The sequence below is a fragment of the Triticum urartu genome, chromosome 7A (assembly GCF_056163025.1).
Source record: "Triticum urartu cultivar PI428250 chromosome 7A, HENAU_Tu73, whole genome shotgun sequence".
Taxonomy (NCBI): domain Eukaryota; kingdom Viridiplantae; phylum Streptophyta; class Magnoliopsida; order Poales; family Poaceae; genus Triticum; species Triticum urartu.
The window spans coordinates 447,184,174-447,201,862 of record NC_141879.1 but is presented as its reverse complement, the minus strand read 5'-3'; positions in this window follow the sequence as shown (position 1 = coordinate 447,201,862).

Here is a 17,689-nt window from a genome sequence, read left to right as displayed (position 1 = left end):
ATGTTCGAGAGCACAAAGACTCACGTAAATCGGAGGAGGAGACCAAGCGGCCATGGAATATAGCCCTTCTTCAGCCTTACTATACTTGAGCCACAGGCTCTTCTTATGTACATCGTTGTGACAATGTATATATTATATAATAAACTGGAGCCTCGGCTAAAGCAGGGTCTCTATTCTTTTTTACATCATGTGTGGTTTCACAGGAGCTTCTACTGACAAAGCGGAGTTTTATTAACCCGGCCCAAAAGGCCACACAGATATAAAGGAAGTCACTAGGGGGCTTGGTTGTCTTCACACCATAGCTACACCTCTTGATCGGTTTAAAACCAAAAAGGGATATCACTAGGGGGCTTGGTTGTCTTCATACCATAGCTATACCTCTTGATAGGCTTAAAGCCAAAAGGAAATTATGTGGAACCAAAGAGAGTCTGTTGCATCAAGCACAACTCAAACATAGGTAGCCACTGAGCACAACACAAATATTACCTGGGGGCTCCTTGCTTCTCAAAGAACAACGAGCTTGCACCCTTGTAATAGGCTATCAAGCCAGGCTTGGAAGCCAGGTGTATTCACCTAAAACCCCGGGTTATCCTGCCTCTTTAAGTAAGCCACTCCATCCAGGTAAACCTGGTATGACCCATCGAACATTTGACAAGTCAATCCCATGGACCGTGAACTTGTCAAAGTTAAAATGGTGATTGGTTAAAGATTGAGGTCCATCTTAAAAGGCTTTGCAAAATGGTTCCTGGCAGCCCATGAAAAGCCTCGATTTAGGCCCTGGCAGCCCATGGAAAGCCTTGTATATTTCTTTTTGATTTGCTATTTTTTATATCTTTTGATAAGGGATTTATGAATATTTTTTGATAAACCAGTGTTCATTACAACCCGGCGTGACTTTCAACGCTTAGTTGTTAGTACATGATCAGTTTCAAACTGGTAGTATGTTGCTCCGGTCTGGTTTTGACTAGATGTCACCAGCATTATACGAACAACTCAGCAGCTATTATAGCCCGGTATGGTTTTTATATGAACCGGTAAGAGGGCAAGGAGTCATCAACACTCCGGATTGGTGTTTTTCACTCTTACTATACAAGAAGTTGGTCAGCCAACGAGGAACACAAATCATAATGGACTATGCATAAATAGATCCCAAAGGCGGAACAAGTTTTCAGGTATTAAGCAAAACAAACATGCTCGATGGCATGGCAGATAAAGGTGTTCATGCTATCCTATTACATGGCGCTTTAAACAGCCCAAATTGAATAATTGTTTTCAAAGAGTGGAAGACTGCAACTGGTAAAACGACCACCGGTTTAGGATTCTTCATCGGGATGGCTTGATGATTGAGGGTCATCTTGCGTGGTCACATTCTCTTCATCCCTCCCCAGACGCTAGAAATCAACCGTTGACCAATCGATTCCGGTTAAGGCTTGAAAAATGGCCTCTTCATGGATAAGATTGGAGGGGTCAATGTCAGGAGCATAAGTATGCTTACGGATTGGTGGCACAAGATCTTCAACATTATGGGTCAACGCGGGCTGCCTTTTTCCCTCAGCATCATAAACCGGATGGAAATGAGATAAATTTGTGTCCTCCGCCAGTTTGCTTGCTATTGCTCGCATCTCCTTTGTCAGCCTTCGAAGATCGTCATTATTGAAGTCTGAGCCGACTTCTTTCACGCCATGATACCCTTTGATGATATCTGCCGGTTCAAGATCCGGAATCCATGCCTTGGCCCGGATTAGCGCGGTCAGCACTCCTGATCTTGCGGCTGATCTCTCCAGTTCGTTGATCCAAGCAGGTAGCATGGCCAGCTTTTCAATAGTTTCCTTTATCAGCGATGGCGGAGGCTTGTTATAAGCTGCAGTGCAAATGGCTCGTTGGGATCCAGAGAACAGCTGTTCTATCAAGGTGTAGGCCGCTTTAAGTTTCATCCGCATGTCAGAGCCCAGATGAGCAATGCGGGTCCCTGTCATGATTCAGCGTCAGTAAATCGGTCATTGCTAAGATCTTATGAATTAGACAAACTGCACGAGAAGGTACTTACGAAACACAGCGGAAGTCATGGCGTTAATCTGCCGCTTCAACCCGGTCAGTTCGTCAACCACCAGCTTCAGGGCTACCTCTGCGTCCTCGGCCTTCTTGGTTAAAACGGCATTTTTCGTCTCCCAGTCTGCACGCTCTTTGTCAAAGGCTTCTTTCAGCTTCTCCATAGCTGCTAAGGCATTGGTCAGCTCTTCTTTGGCTTTGGAAGCCTCTGCTTGTTGAGATTTAACATTCTCTTGAAGGTCCGCGGTTTGAGCATCCTTCTTATTCGGCTTAGCCTACAAAGGTGAGATATATCATAAAGACAGGCTATGAAGTACCAAGCGTATAACAAGTTATGCACTTTGTACTTGGGGGCTAATGCCTATTTACTCTACCATCCATATATTTTTCACAAGCCTCAAGTTGAAAGCACAAGTGCTCCCTAGGTGGTTTTGGTAATTAATGTCAACATATCTCTTGTTGGACTAACACTTTTACCTAGTATGTTTCATGTAAGTTCAACAAAGAAGTGGCATGGACTAGAGGATGTGGAACCCCTTCAAAGTGCTAAGGACAAAGGATTGGCTCAAGCTCCAAGCTCAAGACTCTACATTTTCTATTTTAGTGATCCAAGATCACATTGAGTCTATAGGAAAAGCCAATACTATTAAGAAGGGATGAGGTGTTGCTTAATGGCCTGCTTGCTCAAAGTTGCTTAGTGATATGCTCCAAAGCCCTCAACCACTTTATCACTTCCAAATATGTCCCACACCAAATATCCAACTCGGCCCCACCGATTCTTTCTATCAGGAGCCACCGAGTTCAGTTGACATAGCCACCACCAGAAACCCTAATCAGTTCGGTCTCACCTAGATGGGCTTGCAAACTCTCTGTTACCCATTGCAATATTTTCGGTCCCACCAAGATATGCAATCGGCCCCATCGAGTTTGCTTGGCCAATTCTCTATTTCGCTTATTACCCAAATCGGTCCCACCGAGTTTGAGTAATCGGTCAAACCGAGTTTTGGATTTACCCTAACCGTAGCACATCGGTCCCACCGAGTTGATCCAGTCGGTCCCACCGAAAACTCTAACGGTCACTAGATTTGTTGAATCGGTCCGACCGAGTTTATCCATTCGGTCCCACCGAGATTGGCGAGTTGTGTGACGGTTAGATTTTGTGTGGAGGCTATATATACCCCTCCACCTCCTGTTCATTCGTAGAGAGAGCCATCAGAACAAACCTACACCTCCAACCTACTTTTTCTAAGAGAGAACTACCTACACTTGTGTTGAGGCCAAGATATTCCATTCTCACCATATGAATCTTGATCTCTAGCCTTCCCCAAGTTGCTTTCCACTCAAATCTTCTTTCCACCAAATCCATATCCTGTGAGAGAGAGTTGAGTGTTGGGGAGACTATCATTTGAAGCACAAGAGCAAGGAGTTCATCATCAACACACCATTTGTTACTTCTTGGATAGTGGTGTCTCCTAGATTGGCTAGGTGTCACTTGGGAGCCTCCGACAAGATTGTGGAGTTGAACCAAGGAGTTTGTAAGGGCAAGGAGATCGCCTACTTCGTGAAGATCTACCGCTAGTGAGGCAAGTCCTTCGTGGGCGACGACCATGGTGGAATAGACAAGGTTGCTTCTTCGTGGACCCTTCGTGGGTGGAGCCCTCCGTGGACTCGCGCAACCGTTACCCTTCGTGGGTTGAAGTCTCCATCAACGTGGATGTACGATAGCACCACCTATCGGAACCACATCTCAAAAATCTCCGTGTCTCCTATTGCGTTTGAATCCTCCAAACCCTTCCCTTTACTCTCTTGCAAGTTGCATGCTTTATTTTCCACTGCTCATATACTCTTTGCATGCTTGCTTGATATGTATTGTGTTTGTTAAACTTGTGCCAAAACTCCACTTCAACCTAAAGAAATTAAAAACTGCAACTTTTAGCACTTAGTGTCTAATCACCCCCCTCTAGACACCTCTTCTCGACCCTTTCACAAGTACAATGTAAGCATTATCCTTAACACTTGGGGGCTAATGTACATCTGTTCAAAGTTGATGAATTGATTCAAGACCCGGTTGACCTTGCAAAGATAAACCGGCCCTTGGGGGCTACACCGATGAAAGCTACAGGAATACAATGATAAAATACCGGTTTATTTCCAAATATCAATTGACATATGGAGGATCAGCATGTAAGGATTAAAATATTACAAAGTCCCGGTTTATGATTGCCGTCATAAACCGGCCCTTGGGGGCTACTTGGGATGATACTTGTACTTTGGATTTAAGAAAGGAAAAGTGACGAAAATACCTCATAGCGTTCCTTCATCAGGTTCACCAAATCGGCTTCATAATCACGGTTTGAGTGTAGTGGTTTAGAAAACCGAAGTGGAGTTCTTGAGCGCTGAGATGGGCGTAGCTTGACAAGTCGGTGCTCCATTTGCCTTTTTCCATGGCAGCACGCTCTTCCTTGGCACTATGTTTCGCCAATATAAAAGGATGGACAGGAGAGCCGTGGATCATACCGGTAATGATAACATCGCCTTCTTTGTCTCCAGTAGTCTTTGCTGGAGTTGATGGAGTGTCAGTAGCTCTCACCGGACTAGAAGACCTGTCATCAGCCCGGATTGGATCTACCGGTTCATCATCAGGCACATCAGTGTCAACTTCTGCTTGGTCATCAATATTGTGATCTTGAGGGGGTGGTTCATCAAAAGTAGCCTCAGGATTTGGACCCTCCGGTTCAACCGTTTGCTCCGGTTCAAGAACCACCTGGTCTTCGGGCGGATTGTTCACCCGAGCCTTTTTTTTGGGTCTGGCTTTGGCTCTAAAATAGGAAAAGATGTGAAAGTTAAGCATGGTATATAAAGTATGAAAACATCGAAAGAAGGGGTTGAAGTACTTACCCAGCTATAGTTTTGAGAGGAGGAAGTTGGGTCGCTGTTGACTCGTCAGAGGATGAGGGAGGTGTCACCTAATAATTTGAATCAGACGGATTAAGAGGTTGTCGGAAATAACCTGTCTTGGGATAAGAATTGTCAGAAGTGGGTGAGACCTCAGATCGGCGCTTTCGAACCGGGGTGTCAGGTAAACCGGCCAAAGTGACCTTTTGGCCGTTGTGCTGAGTTGTGCGGCGAGCCTCGTGCTGCTGCGTCTTCAAAATAAATGTTGGATCCAAGTGAGCAAGAGGATGAGAAAAGCTTACTTTCCGGACCGCTTGACGGATTGTTTGTGTTGGCATATAGTCTGAACCGGAGGAAAGGATAATTACCTCTACATCGTCAGCTTGCTACCCTCCACGTCCTCCTGATAAGTATCATTGTCAATGGGATGCATGAAAAGGGAACCAAGTGAGTCAAGTTCTACCTCAACTTCTAGTTCATCCGGGTCATTGTCCAGTTCCATACTGATGCGTTCAGGTGCTTTCCGCTTTGTGGTTTTCTTGGCGGCTTTTGGTTTTAGGGCGGGCAGTTTTTGCCGCTTTCTCTTGAGGTTTCTTCTTCCAAAACAGATCATCACCCTATTTGAAGGTAAAAAGAAGGGTATTCAAGGATTGTACAGTTTAAGGATATCAAGTGTAAAGCGGAGGAACAATACTTACAGCAGGCGGTTTGTTTTTTTGTGTAAAAAGGGTCTAAACCGGTTTGGCGACAAACAGCTTCTGATTCATTCAATATCTTCTTGACGGGCTCAATGACCTCCTCATCTGTTAGCTAAATATTGATATGACATTGGGGGTCTTCTACTTCACCAGTATACTCGCACATTAAGCCGAAGCGGCGAATTAACGGGAAGATGCTCCACGATATCCAACAACGGACAAAGTCTACACCTGTTAAACCGTTGGCCAAGAAGGCTCTCAAATTGGTGAGTTGAGGTGCATACGGGGCTCGTTCCTGGGCACTTAGGCGTTGTGGAAGCGGATGAGTATTGACAAGCCGGTGGGCACGGTAACCCGGCAGAGGATTCTCGTCTTCAGGGGAGGTGTCCTTACAGTAGAACCAAGTTCGATTCCACTCTTTGGGGTGACTGTGTAGCTTGGTATGAGGAAATTCAACCTCTTTTCTTTTTTGAATGGAGACGCCGCCGAGTTCAGTATTGGGTCTGTCTACAAATTCAGTGCGCCGGTTCAGATGGAAGAAATCCCGGGACAGCTCCACAGTTGGTTCTTCTTGTAGGTACACTTCACAGAACACTTAAAAGTTGCATATATTGGATACTGAGTTGGGTCCAATATCTTGAGGATGGAGTTGGAAGCTCGCAAGCACATCCCGGAAAAGCTTTGACCCGGGCAGTTTGAAGCCACGGCCTATGTGATCAACAAACATCACTACTTCCCCTTGCTTAGGAATGGGAGGATTTTCCGGCCCAGGAACTCGCCAACGGACCTCGTTCTTCTTTGGTAAGGTGCCAATTTTAACCATACCATTCATTTGCTCCTCGGTAACCCGGGAGGAAGCCCAGTTACAAGAATAAAACTGCTTGGCCATTGCAAGTGAGAAGCTGAAAAGAAATACCGGTTTACGGTTCATTCATGGTAGTGTATAAGGTGCAACGGGATAAAGAAATCCAACTATGTAAATTTTGTAAACCGGAGGATGATACAATGATGAATGCCAAAGCGATAAACAGAACAAAGATATATACATACTGCTAAACCAGAGTATGGTAACGGAGATAAAGGGATTGCCGGTTTACAAGGGGACTAATGGTATGTGATAGATTGTTTTCTACAAAGGTAAACCTCCTATGTAATGAAGAGGATATAGATCTAAGGCAAGAACGACTAAGTAAGGTAAAACATGTTTCACAAGATTACATAGAAAATTTGGATCTACTTTAAGACAGGAAAAGCAAAAAGATTTAGACCTAAAAAGGTTGATCCTGAAGCAGTTCACAAAGATCCAGATTAGTTTTTATGCACATAAGGGTTTGTTGTGATAGCAAAGGATAAGGAATACATCAAGCTTGAGGGTTTTTCCATGGACTAAGGAGGAACAGGGAAGAACAGTGCCGGAGCTTTGATGAACTTCGATGAACAACTAAACCCTAGATAGATCTATAGAGGAGGAAAAGGAAAGACTTACAGCAGCTGTGGCAGCAGCGGAGGTACGCCGCGGCTCTCTGGTGCAACCAGGTCGATGCAGCGGCCAACGGAGAGGCGGAAGCGAAGCTCGGTGATGGCGGCGGCACTCGGATGCAGAGGTGTCGCAAGGACAAAGAAGAAGCAAAGAGACAGAGGGTAAAAAAGGAAATGACCCGTGGCCCTATTTATAAGGTAAAGGGGGAGGTAACAGGCGCGAGAATCAAGGGGTCAGAATGGTGGATACCTAACAGGAGCGGTCGCCTTGATTGTCGGAGGTTCATTAATTGAGGGTGAGATGTACCATTTTTTAATAACAAGATGACATCATGGCGATTTGACATGATCCTGGAGTATGACGTCACAGCGGTTTACAAGACCAAGGCGAAGGTGCAAGAGAAGAAATTTTCTAAGTGTTGAAGATTGATATGAACAAGTTCAAATCAATCTGGGCCTAATGTTGGGGATATTACTACTGGACATAAACCGGCTAGGAGTAGCCGGATTAACTCCAAGAAGACCAATAGCCCATAAAGACGTAAGGATGGTGGTGCTTTACGAAGGCCTGAGGCCCAAAGGTGAATTAAGGCCCGTAGATGTAAACCGACTTTCTCATGTAACTTGCATTGTAAGATAGGAAGGATAGAGACCGAGCCGGACACGTTTATGATCTGGCCTCGGGACTCTGTAAACCGGCGGGCGTCAACCTATGTATATAAAGGGACGACCCGGCAGCGGTTCAGAGACAACAAACGACAACTCGAGAACCACGCAAAGCGGATTCGCTCCCTGGTCATCGAAACCCTAGAAATACCAACACAACTAGACGTAGGCTTTACCTTCATCGAAGGGGCCGAACTAGTATAAAAAACCCTCGTGTCCCTTGTCCGGTTTAACCCCTTTAAGCTAGCCCGTAGTGATGGCTCCACGACTAAGTCCTTTCACGAGGGCATCTGCCGTGACAACTCCACGACAGCTTTCCACACAGCATTATAACTGATAATGGTACAAATCTATCCAAGGGCACTATGGTGGAATTTTTTCAATGAGAGCACATCTGGCTTGATGTGTCATCCATGGCTCACCGTCAATCTAATGGTCATGCAGAAAGGGCAAATCAAGAGATCTTGAGAGGAATCAAACCCCGGCTTATGGTTCCTTTAAAGCGGACGCCGGGTTGTTGGGTGGAGTTACCTTCTGTGTTATGGAGTATCAACACCACACCAAACAGATCGACAGGTTACACGCCTTTCTTCATGGTTTATGGAGCAGAGGCGGTTCTTCACAGTGACATCCGTCATAACTCGCCCCGGGTGGCGGCTTACGTTGAAGCTGAGAATGAGAAAGCATGCCATGACTCACTGGACCTGTTAGATGAGGAGCGTGATTTAGCAGCAGCACGTTCGGCGATTTATCAACAAGATCTCCGACGTTATCACAGCCGCTGGGTTAAGACCCAAACTTTTCAAGAGGGCGATCTGGTGCTCCGGCTCATCCAGGATCAGACTGATATGCACAAGTTATCCCCACCTTGGGAAGGACCTTTTGTGGTCAGCAATAATTTGCACAATGGATCATACTACCTTATCGATGTTCGAGAGCACGAAGACTCACGTAACTCGGAGGAGGAGACCAAGCGGCCATGGAATATAGCTCTTCTTCGGCCTTACTATACTTGAGCCACAGGCTCTTCTTATGTACATACTTATGACAATGGATATATGATATAATAAACCGGAGCCTTAGTTAAAGCGGGGTATCTGTTGTTTTTTACATCATGTGTGGTTACAGGGGGCTTCTACTTATAAAATGGAGTTCTATTAACTTGGCGTATAGAGCCACACAGATATAAAGGAAATCACTAGGGGGCTTGGTCGTATTCGAACCATAGCTACACCTCTTGATCGGCTTAAGGCCAAACAGGGAAATCACTAGGGGGCTTGGTTGTATTTACACCATAGCTACACCTCTTGATCGGTTTAAAGCCAAAAAAGGAAATTATGTGGAACTAAAGAGAGTATGTTGCAAAAAGCACAACTCAAACATAGGTACCCACTGAGCACGGCTCAAATATTACTTGGGGGCTCCTTGCTTCTCAAAGAACAACGAGCTTGCACCCTTGTAATAGGCTATCAAGCCAGGCTTGGAAGCCAGGTGTATTCACCTAAAACCCCGGGTTATCCTACCTTTTTAAGTAAGCCACTCTGTCCAGATAAACCTGGTATGACCCATCGAACGTTTGACAAGTCAATCTCATAGACCCTGAACTTGTCAAAGTTAAAACGATGATTGGTTAAAGATTGAGGTCCATCTTAAAAGGCTTTGAAAAATGTTTAACTCAGCGGCCTGACAGCCCATGAAAAGCCTTGATTTAGGGCCTGGCAGCCCATGAAAGGCCTTGCATATTTATTTTGTATTTGCTGTTTTAAAATATTTTGATAAGAGATTTATGAATATTTTCTGATAAACCGGTGTTTATTACAACCTGGCATGGCTTTCAACGCTCAGTTGTCAGTACATGATCAGTTCTAAACTGGCAGTAAGTTGCTTCGGTCTGGTTTTGACTAGAGGTCACCAGTGTTATACGAACAAACCGGTGGTTATCATAACCCGGTATGGTTTTTATATGAAACGGCAAGAGGGAAAGGAGTCATCAATACTCCAGATTGGTGTTTTCACCCTTACTATACCAACAGTTGGTCAGCCAATGAGATATATCACAGGTATCATCTATTTTATATATGGTTATTATAATCTTGGTTATCCATCCAAGTTATGTATATATGTTTTGGGCATCATGACTCGTCCAGTGGTAAGCCACTAGGACACTTTCAAGTCCTTATATGCAGGAACAAGTTAAATAAAAGCCATAATGGACTATGCATATAATAGATCCCAAAGGCATGGCAAGTTCTCAGTATCAAGCGGAACAAACATGCTCGATGGCATGACAGATAAAGTGTTCACGCTATCCTATTACAAGGCGCTTTAAACAGCCCAAATTGAATAATTGTTTTAATAGGAGTGGCAGACTACAACTGGTAAACCGGCCTCCGGTTTATGATTCCTCATCTGGGCGGCTTGACGATTGAGGGTCATCTTGAGAGGTCGCATTCTCCTCATCCCTACCCAGTTGCTGGAAATCAATCGTTGACCAATCGATTCCAGTTAAGGCTTGAAAAATGGCTTCTTCATGAATAAGGTTGGAAGGGTCAATGTCAGGGGCATAAGTATGCTTACGAATCGGCGGAACAAGATCTTCTACATCATGAATCGGCGCAGGCTGTCTTTTCCCCTCAACATCATAAACCGGTTGATAATGAGATAGATCTGTGTCATCCACCAATTTACTCGCTATAGGCCGCATTTCCTTTGTCATCCTTCGGAGATCATCATTGTTGAAATTTGTGCCATCTTCCTTCACACTGGGGTAACCTTGGCCGATATCTGCCGGTTCAAGATCTGGAACCCACGCCTTAGCCCGGATTAGTGCGGTGAGCGCACCTGACCTTGCGGCGGATCTCTTCAGTTCATCCAACCGGGCAGGCAGCATGGCCAGCTTTTCGAAGGTTTCTTTTATCAGCGTTGGAGGAGGCTTGTTATACGCTGCAATGCAAATGGCTCGTTGGGATCCAGAATGCAGCTGTTCTATCAAAGTATAGGCCGCTTTAAGCTTCATCCACATGTCGGAGCCCAGATGAGTAATGCGGGTCCCTGTCACAGTAAGGCATCAGTAAACCGGTCTTTGGTAAGATATTATGGATTGGAAAAGCTTCATATGCAGATACTCACCAAATACAGCAAAGGTCATGGCATTAATCTGCCATTTTAAGCCGGTCAGTTCTTCAACCACCGGCTTCAGGGCTGCTTCTGCGTCTTCGGCCTTCTTTGTTAAACCGGCCTTCTCTGTCTCCTAGTCTGCATGCTCTTTGTTAAAGGTTTCTTTCAGCTTCTCCATGGCTACTAAGGCATTTGTCAATTCTTCCTTGGCCTTGGAAGCCTCCGCTTGCTGAGATTTAATGTTCTCCTGAAGGTCGGCGGTTTGAGCATCCTTCTTACTCAGCTCGGCCTACAAAGGCAAGATATATCATCAATGGGCTATGTATATTTGAAGTACCAAGCGTATAACAAGTTATGCACTTTGTACTTGGGGGCTAATGCCTATTTGCTCTGTCATCAAATTTTTTTGCAAGCCTCAAGTACAATGCAAGCATTATTCTTGACACTTGGGAGCTAATGTACATTTGTTCAAATCAGAGCATTGATTAAAATCTCGGTTCACCTTGGAAAGATAAACCCCTTGGGGACTACAGAGAGGAAAACTACAGGAATACAACGGTAAAGTGTCGGTTTATTTCAAAGGATCACCTAACATATGGAGGATAAGTATGTAAGGGTAGAGATATTACAAAGTCCAGATTTATGATTACCATCATAAACCGGCCCTTGAGGGCTACTTGAGTTGGTACTTACAAATTGGATTTAACAAAGGAAAAAGTGTTGAAAATACCTCATAGCGCTCCTTCATCAGATTCACCAAACCGGCTTCATAGTCACGGTTTGAGTGCAGTCGGTTTAGAAAACTAGAGTGGAGTTCTTGAGCACTAAGATGGGCATAGATGGATAAATCAGTGCTCCATTTGCCTTTCTCCATAGCAGCACGCTCTTCCTTGGTACTATGTTTCGCCAATATAACAGGATGGCCAGGAGAGGTGTGACTAATACCAGTAATGATAACCTCGCCTTCTTTGTCTCCAGCAGCCTTTTCTAGAGTTGATGGAATGTCAGTAGTTCTCACTGGACTAGAAGGTATGTCATCAGTCCGGATTGGATTTGCCGGTTCATCATCTGGCACAACAGTATTAATTTCTGCTTGTTCATCAGCATTATGATCTTGAGGGGGTGATTCATCAAATGTGGCCTCAGTATTTGGACCCTCCAGTTCTGCAGTTTGCTCTGGTTCAATAACCACATGGTCTTCGGGCGGATTATTCACCTGAGCCTTTTTACTGGGTCTGGCTTTGGCGCTAAACAGAACAAGATGCAAAGGTTAGCATAGCATATAAAGTGTGAAACATCAAAAGATTGGGTTGAAATACTTACCCAGCCACGGTTTTGAGAGGAGGGAGTTGTGTCGCTGTTGACTCGCCAGAGGATGAAGGAGGTGTCACCTGATAATTCGAATCAGATGGATTAAGAGGTTGTCGGAAATAGTCTACCTTGGGATAAGAAGTGTCAGAAGTGGGTGAGACCTCAGATCGGCGTTTTCGAATCAGGGTGTCCGGTAAACCGGTTGAAGTGACCTTTTGGCCGCCGTGCTGGGTTGTGCGGCGAGCCTCATGCTGCTGCTTCTTCAAAATAAATGTTGGATCCAAGTGAGCAAGAGGATGAGAAAATCTTACTTTCCGAACTGCTTGACGGATTTTTTGTGTTGGCAGAGAGTCTGAACCGGAGGAAAGGATAATTACCTCTGCATCGTCAGCTTGGCTGCCCTCAACGTCCTCCTGATAAGTATCATTGTCAATGAGCTGCATGAAAAGTGAACCAAGTGAATCGAGTTCTACCTCTGCTTCCGGTTCATCCGGGTCGTCATCAAGCTCGAAACCGATGGGTTCAGGTGCTTTCCTCTTTGTGGTTTTCTTGACGGCTTTCGTCTTAGGACGAGAAGGCTTCACTGCTTTCTCTTGAGGTTTCTTTTTCCAGAACGGATCATCACCTTGTTTAAAAATAAGCATGGGGTATTCAAAGATTGCACAGTCCAAAGATATCAAGTGTAAAGTGGAAGAACAATACTTACAGCAGGCGGTTTGTTTTGCGTGTAAAAGGGGTTTAATCCGGTTTGGCGGTAGACAGCTTCCGATTCATTCAACATTTTCTTGACAGACTCAGTGACTTCTTCATCTGTTAGCTGAATAATGATATGACGTTGGGAGTCTTGTACGTCACTAGTATACTCGCACATTAAGCCGGAGCGGCGACTTAATGACAATATGCTCCAGGATATCCAGCAAAGGACGAAGTCCATGCCTGTTAAACCGTTGGCCAGGAAAGCTCTAAGTTTAGCGAGTTGTGGGGCGTATGAGGCCCGTTCCTTGGCACTTAGTCGTTGTGGAAGTGGATGAGTATTAGCAAGCCGGTGAGCACGGTAACCCGGCAGAGGGTTCTCATCTTCAGGAGAGGTGTCTCTACATGAAAGTGCATTATATCGACTAGAGGGGGGTGAATAGGCGATTTTTATGAAAGTCTTCAAAACGTGGAAGTTATGAAGACAAACGGTAGAAATAAACCTATTACCATGCAGCGGAAGGTAGACTACACTAGGCAAGCCATAGTCAAGTATTCGATAGAGTGAAAGCACAATGACTAATAGCAGCAATGTAGTAAGGATCAGGTAGGAAGATATTATGAAGCCTAACAGAACACGCAATCACTCAGTGAAGACAAAAGATAGTGCAGGCATACAATGACTTCACAAGGAGTAACAGTAAGTAAAGGAAAGGGAAGATGAAACCAGTGACTCGTTGAAGACAATGATTTGTTGGACCAGTTCCAGTTGTTGTGACAACTGTACGTCTGGTTGGGGCGGCTAGGTATTTAAACCTTAGGACACACAGTCCCGGACACCCAGTCCAGAACATGCAGCTCAGGACACCCAGTCCTCACTGTATTCCCCTTGAGCTAAGGTCACACAGACCTCGCCCAATCACTCTGGTAAGTCTTCAAGGTAGACTCCCAAACCTTCATAGACTTCGTTCACCGGCAATCCACAATGTCTCTTGGATGCTCAGAACGCGACGCCTAACCGGCTGGAGGATGCACAGTCCTCAAGTGTAATAAGTCTTCAGATCACACAGACAAGAAGACTTAAGTGATGCCCAATTCTCTCTGGCTCTGGGTGGTTAGGGCTTTATCCTCGCAAGGAATTCTCTCTCAAAGGCTTCGAGGTGGGTTGCTCTCTCACGACAAAAGCCGTTCTCTCAATCTGAGCAGCCAACCATTTATGGTTGTGGGGGGTGGGCTATTTATAGCCACTTGGCAACCCGACCTGATTTGTCCGAAATGACCCTGGGTCACTAAGGAACTGACACGTGTTCCAACGGTCAGATTTCTAACTCACACGGCAACTTTACTTGGGCTACAAGCAAAGCTGACTTGTCTGACTCTGGACAAGATTCGCTCTCATAGTCTTCACTCGAAGACATAGGTTTTGGTTAGGCATCACTTCAGTCATTCTGACTGGTTCTCTTGGACCCCACTTAACAGTACGGTGGTTCCTATGACTCAACACAAAAGAAAAAGAACTACGAAAGATCTAAGTCTTCGAGCTCCATAGGCTTCATGTGGTGTCTTCTCTTGTCATAGTCTTCAACGTGAATATCTTCATATACCACCTTTGGCTTCAATGTCTTCATACATTTTTAGGGGTCATCTCTAGTAGGAAAACCGAATCAATGAGGGACTTCTTCCTGTGTTATCCTGCAATTCTCACAAACACATTAGTCCCTCAACTAGGTTTGTCGTCAATACTCCAAAACCAACTAGGGGTGGCACTAGATGCACTTACAATCCCCCCCTTTTTGGTGATTGATGACAAACTAGTTGAAGTTTTCAACGGGGAATATAATCTGTGAAATTGTAAAGGATAAGGAATTGTCTTCATAAGTTGCAAGGGCTCCCCCTGAAGATGTGCATATAAGTAATTTTCTTTTGGAATGCAAATGCACATGGCAGGTTGTACTTGTGGAGATCCACTTCAACTTATGATGACAATCCACTATGCATGTGAAAGTATATGAAGATAATGACAATGCATAATGGAAAATGGACGTCTGCAGAATGATCTAAGTGTGGAATTTAACGTCGCACATGCGGAATTTATCTTCGCAAAACAAAGTGGCAGAAAAGTAGCAGACGACCATCGAGTTTAAGTGTTACAACTCAAAGAACCAAATGTAGCAAAACGAGAGTTGTAAGCATGAAGCAAAATATAAAGCACCCACCCATATGGACCCGCTTGAAGACTATCAACTTCATATGCTTCTCCCCCTTTTGTCAGCAAGGACCAAAAAGGTTTGAAGACATAGAGCATCTACTCGTTCCCATGCGGGGTAGGTGAAGTAGCAGGGTCGTCGGTAGTGTTTGGCGGTGCTGAAGAGCTTGGAGTAGAGTTGACGCGTGCTGAAGGAGGTGGCGGTGAAGTAGCATCGTCTTCATCTTCAATAACTCTGGCAATCACTGTTGCAGCAGATGAAGAGAACTCAGAGTCTTCAAGGGATGGAGTTCCTAGCAGCACAGCTCTTCGAGGAGGTATGGAGTCAAACTTGAATCGCTCAGTGAAGCCATCCTCTTGAAGATCAGCTTCAGAATACATCATCGTGAGCCATTTCCATGTGCGGCGATAGGTTTCATGGACAACAAAAGTATTCTTGGTGGCAAGATTGCGAATGCGATTAACATCCACCAAGAGGCTTTTCATCTGACGCTTCAGCCAGTCATGATGCCTATCCTGTTTCTGATGAAGAGCCACAAGAAGCTCTCGGTCGGTGAGAACACGAGTGCGCTTCTTGGGTCTTGGAGCAGTTGTGCTATCAGTGGCTTCAGTAGGCGCTGGGTGTGGTGCACGTGCAGTGCCAGCCAAAGGATACACCCGAGTGACTGCTTCAACTCCTTCAATGTTTTGTGAGAAACTCTGATGCTCTGCATTGTGAAGACTTAGAGGTTCCTTTGCAGGCTCAGGATAGATGGCTTCAGTAGAGATATCCACATCAGGCAGAAAAATCCTATGATTGCGAGCAGATGGCTGATATGAGATATCGGAGTGAAGCTTAATTAGCCGCATTACCCATGGGGCATAGAACTTCAAGCCAAACAGATTAGAGCCCGATGCAGCAAGTTGGCGGATGAATAAGTCCTATGCATTGAAGCATTTGCCATGAAGAATATAAACGACCAAAGTCTTCATTGCACCCTCAAGCTTGGCATTTGGAGAGTGCCCTTTGATGGGCCAGAGAGTTCGCCTGATGATGTGATAGATGGTTCTTGGCAGATACTCAAGGTCTTCAACGAAGAACACTGTTGGATATGCAGCATCTTGGGGCAATGGCTTCATCATGCTGAGCATCTGACTCATATCAGGTTCCGGCCTCTTAAAGATGCTCTCAATAGCTTCACTATGCAGCTAACAGCCATGCTCGTAGAGATCGCCAGGAGTGGGCAAGCCAGTGAGCTCAATGATGTCAAATGCATTGGCTTCATGATGAACGTTTCTGGTCATCCACTCCAGGACCCAAGTCTTCGGATCTCTGCTGTACCCACGGATATGAAGTGTGGCATAGAATTGGAGCAGCAGCTCTTCATTCCAATGCTCTTGGTCAGTAACGAAGGGCAGCAGTCCAACTTCCTTGAAGCAATCCAAAGCTTCTTCCAGACAGGGCAGACCAGCGATGGCTTCAATGTCAAGGCGCTTGTGTGGGAAGATGCGACCTTGGTTGTAAAGAATGCATGAGTAATAGCTTCGCTGAGGATAGCTCCAAAACTGATCAGATGATATCCTTTCCCTTGAGTAGGGGTTCCTAGAGCTATCGAAGAATGTGTTGTCTGCCCTGAAGCCATTGATATTGAAGGAGCCAGGTGCTGATGCAGGACCTGGGAACCTTGGCAATCTTGGGATTGGCTTCTGTACCTGAGGCCTATGCTCAACATGATAGTCGAACTGGGGACCGGCAGCAGACTCAGGAACAGAAGTGACGGGATCAGTGGCTTCGCTGTCTTCTTCTTCCATTGGGGAGGGCTCCACATTAGCTTCATTGGTGGTTGTGGCAGCCGCAAGATTTTCAAGCACGTTCTCCTTGAGAACTGCTTCTTGGTGCGACAGTGGAGTGGCAACTTGTGGTACTTCTTCTTCCGCGGCTGATGCAGCCGGAATGTCTTCAGCAGAGACTTGAGGCCTTGGACCTTTGCGAAGCCTGCGCAACGCGGGCGACGCCTGTGGAGTTGGAGTGGGCTAGGCCTCATAGTCTTCTTCCTCTTGTGGGCGATCTGCCCATGAAGCATCCTATGCAATTGGCGTCAGTGGACGACCAATGCTGATGAGTTCGCTGTTCTGAGGAAGGACTGCACCATCTTCTACATTGTCATGCTGACCAATGTCTTCAGCAGCGATGGGATCAGCTGCTGGAAAGTCTTCAGCTTCATGAGCCTCTGTGGAAGCAGGCTCATGAACAGTCAGTTGACGTTCTGCGTCAGGACGAACCATGGAAATAGGTTCAACTATCAAAGGCTCTATGGGAGCAGCCCGATCTTTCTTGGTCTTTCTCTTTTTCTTGGAGGGGGCAGAAGGAGAGGCTTCAGGGTATTTCCTCTTCCTGGCTTCAGCCTCAGCAGTCCTCGTCTTCTTGAGCTCTGAAGCGGTTGACCGACTCTTTGGCTTCGAGCCAGTCATTCTTGTTGGGAAGACAATCGGAACTGCTTCTTGCCTTGGTGCATCAGGTTCAGCCGTAGCAGGCTTCTTCTTCTTTGCGGCCATCCTGGGGTCGATGCCAGGACGCCCAAGGGCCTTGCGCTTC